We start from the raw sequence: 6,049 nt of genomic DNA, 5'->3' as shown, positions 1-6,049 counted from the left end.
TCGAGGGCCGTCCGGATTAACCTAACCGTACCTATCGCTCAAGAAACAATTATTATTTTGACCAACAAAAAAAATGTATTCAGGGACGGTAAATAATGATTATATTATTTACCGTCCCTGAATCATACTTCTTAAAAAATCTATTTTTGTGCGTCACACACATTGGGAAAAGCTAGAGGAGTTTTTAAGTTTTTCGAAATTCGATTATTCTTATCCGGTCTTCAAAAGGAGTTTCCCCAATTTCTAAGAATTAATCGAAAAGAGCAATTCTCAGTCAGCTTAGGCTTCCTATAGCATCCAAAGGACGACATCTACAACCAGTGGGGACATTAGTTTTTACAAGATATTATTCGATGGATATTTTCACGGCGGCTCACATAAATAAATCGCGATTAACGCCAGTGTTGTTCATGCTGTCAAAGATGAGTAGCTATGCGCACGTAATCATTTAGAAGGCTCCATTACACAATGAGGAGTTTATCTTAGCGTGGCAGAGAGTTACAGTGCCCCAACAGAATATTCAGTTATTGGTAAAAAGCCAGCTGAAGTTTTATTCAACATACATACGATACCCCAAGAGTCTGGAGACGCTTTAAAGGAGCTGCACATAAAGCCAACTTGAAGAGACTGAGCATCATCAGGCCTAACTGCTCTGGCACCATCCGCCAAGTTCGTTGAATGCTAACGCACATGTGAGTTATTTTATTATTGGTAAAAAGCCAGCTGAAGTTTTATTCAACATACATACGATACCCCAAGAGTCTGGAGACGCTTTAAAGGAGCTGCACATAAAGCCAACTTGAAGAGACTGAGCATCATCAGGCCTAACTGCTCTGGCACTATCCGCCAAGTTCGTTGAATGCTAACGCACATGTGAGTTATTTTATTTCACTCAGATCAGATGCGATTCGATCGACCTGAGAAGCTGACGTACCAAAAGTACTTTGGCCATCCGTTATCAAGTCAGCCGCTGAATCCATCGTCTTCCGACTGATCTGGGCTCGTGCTTTCTCTTTATTCTATCAGTTTAATAATCTGGGACCAAAGCACTATACAAGGATTAATTGCAACCCGAGTTATTGCAAAGGGGCGTAATGTTCAGGCCATTGGGCTCCCTGAATTCCTTCATTATTTCCGATCATTGCTTGCTGCTTGTCGAACTTAAGAACGCCTAGTACGTTAGAAAAACTGCAAGGTTTCATTCAGAAAGAAAATAATGAAGACTCGATAATGATTCAATCATTTAATAAATTGTTATACACGGTATAGAGAAGAATTGATATCTTAAGTTCTATTATTTCGCATCCAGGATAATTCTTATACAAACGACTTATTCAATATGTTTTCTTAATATAAATACAATTGCATACTATATTTATTTTTAAGATACATTTTCATTCATTTATTTTTAATGCGTTCATAAAAATATAATATTTCATTGGTGTTACTCGGCTGGAACAATATTTTGACCGATGTCAGGTTTTGTATCGTCTGGATCCAAGCTTAAACACTCTGAAAAAAATTGTTCCATTGACGAATATACATGTTCTAAAACACCATCTAAGTCGTGACCTTCATCTGCATAAGTCTGAAAAAATTTTTCAATCAGTACCATGTATACCAATTATATTAACACATACTTGATAACGATAAAGAATATTTGCATTTGTTAACGATTTAGCTAGTTTAACTCCATGTACAAACGGGGCAGAGGAATCTGCTAAACCATGAATCAAAAAAAAGGAATTGGATTTAATAAGACTAGCACGCTGGGTAGCATCTGCCTCAACATATCCTTTATAATTGTCTGAAGGCAGACCTAATACACGCTCAGTAAAGGCTGAATCTGAAAAATGTGAGTCGTATTATGTATTTAAAAAGATATTAATTTTTTGTGGACTTACTGTAGTAGAGCCAATCTGCTATTGGGGATATAGCAATGCCACATTTAAACACATCCTGTTGAGTACCGAGTACCATAGAGGCTACATAGCCACCATAGCCCCGACCCCATATACCAACTCTAGTTTCGTCTAGAAAGCCAATGGTATCAAGCAAATACCTTTAAAAAGCGATTCGTTTTAAAAAGATCATGACAATTATTTTTTAAGAACTTACCTTAAGACAGATATTTGATCTAAAACTTCAACTCCTCCCAAATGACGGTAAAGGGATTTTTTACTTTGACCCTTTGCGCCTCTTACATCTAGGCGAACATATACAACATCGTTTCTCGATGACATATAAGTTCCCCAGTCTATACTAAACTTTTCGGAAATTGACACTGTACCAGGACGACCATTTCTGAAAAATAAAATATTGTAAGTTTAAAATTAATTATTAAGTGAAATATTATTTATATAACGTTTGCAGATTTATTTCTAGATTTTTGGATGTGCTGATACCGTTTGACAAAAGCTAATATAGACCAAATAGAGCTGATTAAGCGCTGCTCCCTCATATTGAAAAAGTGATATTATTTTTTAAAGCTTCAAATATAAATTTAAAGATATTTGCGGACTACATGTTAATAAAAGAGCAGGAAACGCAAATTTAAACTAAAACGTTCCGGAGTAAAATGATTGTGGTTACGATTGCGTCAATATAATGGATCTATACGATTCCAACACCAATGATATTAAATTAAAAAATGGCTAAAAATGGACACTGACATGCATAATTACGGTGGAGCTGAACATAATACAATGTATTCCTCTAACAGAATCGGAATATTTTGATCTATCTGAGACCCTCAGAAATCGAAAAGCATGCATCAATGTACAAAACAATGATATTTTTTGCCTTACGTAGACAATAGTGTAGACAATAGCTTCAAGCTGAAATGCACTCGATAAAAAAAAGAACACGTAGACTGTTCGGGGTTTTACGCGACGTGCGTCTGGATGTTTATTTATAGAGAATTAAATTGATACTAAAATACAAAGAAACTTAATCCTAGCTTTGGAGAGCGGATTGGAAGCTCTATGAACTGGAAGTCCGGAGGGAGAGGGAGAGAAAGAGAGCGCTTACGGGATCATCGGAGGCTGGTAGCGAGATCACACTGCCTCCAGAAATTAAGCGCCTTTTCTGGCGTGAACATTCAACACACCACCACCGCCCAACCCCCCCACCCCCCCCTCCACCCCTTTCGAGGATACTAGGCAAAAGTACCAGGAAGGATTAGCTCTGGAAAGCGTAGGATAACGCTGAGCGTTCGTCGGATGACCACACATCCTTTCGACACGACTGGCATCGGTCGTTTCGTGAAACACAAAGAAACCAAGAGACAATCTCAATTATCCGTACGAAGGCCGGACAGAGTTAAGGATGTGAGGCACTAATTATTTTTGATTACTTTGTGGAAAATTTTATTTTTCATATGGAATTTAAAACGAAAACGTATACTTGCTTTCAGCCTGAAGGCAGATGTGGTGGAGAAGGGCCAAGGTCTGGAAACCATCGTGGATGCCGACCGGGAAATGACGCTGGATGAGTCCAACGAAGGAGAGGACGGTGACCTGACCGTCGTAAGGAGGTGAGCCGAGTACCCATGACACTCGGCGGAACTCCTCATAGCCATGGTGCAAGGATCCGCCGACATAGCTTTGGTCCAGGAGCCATGGATCGCCTCAAGAAATGCCATCGCCGGACTGAAGTCAGCTAATTACAATTTGCTCCATTCACCAACGGTAAGCAGGAATAGAACCGCCGTACTTGTACGGAAGAGTCTACACGCTAACCTTATGCCTCATTACAGCTCTGATGACCTGGTGGTGATGCTAGAGAGCGGAAAAAAAGCGCCGTTTGGTAGCTTCCTGCTACGTGGCACACGACAGGACGGCCCCACCAGAAGAACTCATAAGCTTCAAAGACGCCAGCCCGAAGGACCAGAAACTGCTCGTGGGTGCAGACGCCAACGCGCACCACTGCGTGTGGGGGAGTCCCGACATAAACGACATAGGTGAGTCACTCTTAGACTTTATACTCTCAACCAACCTGAGTATAGCAAACGTGGGGGAGGAACACACCTTTGTAGGTCCCACCTCCTCAAACTTGCTAGATCTTATGCTTAAAAGGGGACAAGGTACTTTGGTATCAGAATGGAGAGTCCTTGAGAGACCATCCGTCTCAGATCATAGGTACACTCCCCTAAACAATCAGACTTCGGAACCCCCGGAATACTAACTGGGAAAAGTTCAAGGAGACTGTCGCGGTGGACTGAGGGCAGCGAAGAGGCCCTAACAGCACTAATGCATGCGCATTTCCCAGGATGCACTGAGGTAACAGATGCGAATAAGCACCAAGACCTAGCAACTGGAGAAGAGCATCTCCCAAAATATCTAATATTCTCTAGTAGAATCTACTGGGCTGGGCACCAGGACTAGATGGTTTATTCCCAGCCATGCTGCAGGTGACCAAGAAAGTGATCACCCCATGGCTCTACGCAATATATACAGCTGGTTTAAGCGCGGGCTATATCCCTATCTAATGAAGGACCTCTCGGATTGTCTTCCTGCCCGAAGCAGGAAAGTGCAGTCACATGAGCCCTAAGGATTACAGACCGATAAGCCTCACCTCATTCCTACTTAAAGCGCTGGAAAAGCTTCTGGACCTATACATCAGGAACGATGTAGGGAGACAAATTTCCCCTACACGAAGGGGAAATCAGTGGAGTCGGCACTACATTCGTTGGTAGCCACCATTGAGAGAGCCCTAAACAATAAGGAATATGCACTTGGAGTGTTCGTGGACATATCATGATTGACCGGTGCTGCATTTCGGAAGCTATGCGTCTATGAATATGTTTGTGCAATAGCCGTATGCCAATGTAGAATAGCAGAAATAACAAAAGGCGGAAAAAATTGCCAAAAATTCGATGCGTCGACTTGCTGAATATTACGTATGTATATACATATATGTAGGGATAATACAAATTAAGTTTATTTTATTTTAGGTTAAGTTCACAAGATACTTAATGTTTTGTTTATTGATGGAAAATTCTTCTTTCGAACTATGGGCACTGTTCAGTTTTGCTGCGTGTCCCACTGTGCGGGAGAGTGGCGATCAGCCGATCGCTCACTCGTCGCTGGACAGTGCATACGATGCGGGAAGAAGAGAATGGAAGAGAGGTGAAAAGTTAGTCTGATCTTGCAAACGCCGCTGAACGCACGCCGCCGGTCTAACGCCTTATCTATTGCGAATACACACCCATCTGTACATACATATATATATCTAGTCTAAAGTAAATCCGTGAATAATAATAATTATAACGTTGGAAATTATCCCGACCTGTGTTTACTCTTGCCTGGGAACCCCTCCTACAATGACCTCTTGTTAGTTGCAGACATACAAGGGGACACAACTATACATGGTGGCCCATGAGGGGACCCTTGCAATTGTGAAAATTTAAAGTCGATTATACTGGGTGTAAATAGATTCCGTTAGATCGCGCGCCCGCGTTAAGTTTGCAAGTCGGCTCGGCGAACTGCCTGAAAAGAAGACGGCGATACATAAGCGCATCAACGGCAGGTCAAGGAACGGAGGCGCTCTCTTCTTTTGGTTTCTTTGAGTGGCTTCGGTGTGAAATCTTGTGTGCAAAACGGAGTAAGTGACAAATTGTGTGCGAGACAAGAATTTACCAATATCTTCTTTACATGTTTATTTGGGGTGGTGAGTTGCGCTAAGTTTTGGTTTTACACTCGTCAGCATGGAAACTGTTTCGGATCCTCCAACTTTCGAGCAATTAGTTAACTTACAGGCAAATCGGGCCCAATCCCTTAAATCGACGCTGCTGAATTTTAAAAAGGATTCACAATCGAGGAAAACGAGAATTTATTTAAGGGGGTTTCCTGAATTAGGAGGCAAAAAAAATCGATTTTTTTTTTATTGCTTAAATCGATAGATAAACTATCTAAGAATATACCACAAAAATTTCAGAAGCCAATTCGAAGTATTTTCGAAGATACAGAGATGAAAGCAAAGGAGCGCCCAGTAGGTTTGCAGGCGCTTGGCGAACTTTGAAGCGCGTTTTCTCCACTTCACATTTTTC

General features: G+C 41.3%; 1 non-coding gene across 1 annotated transcript; it reads right to left on the bottom strand.

Moving 5' to 3' along the window:
• Positions 1-1,403: 1,403 nt before the first annotated feature.
• Positions 1,404-2,277, bottom strand: LOC121503210 (uncharacterized). Its single transcript, XR_011444344.1, has 4 exons — positions 2,119-2,277; positions 1,905-2,062; positions 1,641-1,846; positions 1,404-1,588 (listed from the first exon to the last, which is right to left on the bottom strand). It is a non-coding gene; the product is annotated as an uncharacterized protein (transcript).
• Positions 2,278-6,049: the final 3,772 nt, after the last annotated feature.

This window comes from Drosophila kikkawai, chromosome 2L (genome assembly GCF_030179895.1).
Source record: "Drosophila kikkawai strain 14028-0561.14 chromosome 2L, DkikHiC1v2, whole genome shotgun sequence".
NCBI lineage: Eukaryota > Metazoa > Arthropoda > Insecta > Diptera > Drosophilidae > Drosophila > Drosophila kikkawai.
The sequence above is the reverse complement of the archived record's forward strand: the minus strand, read 5'-3'. Positions and strand labels throughout refer to the sequence as shown.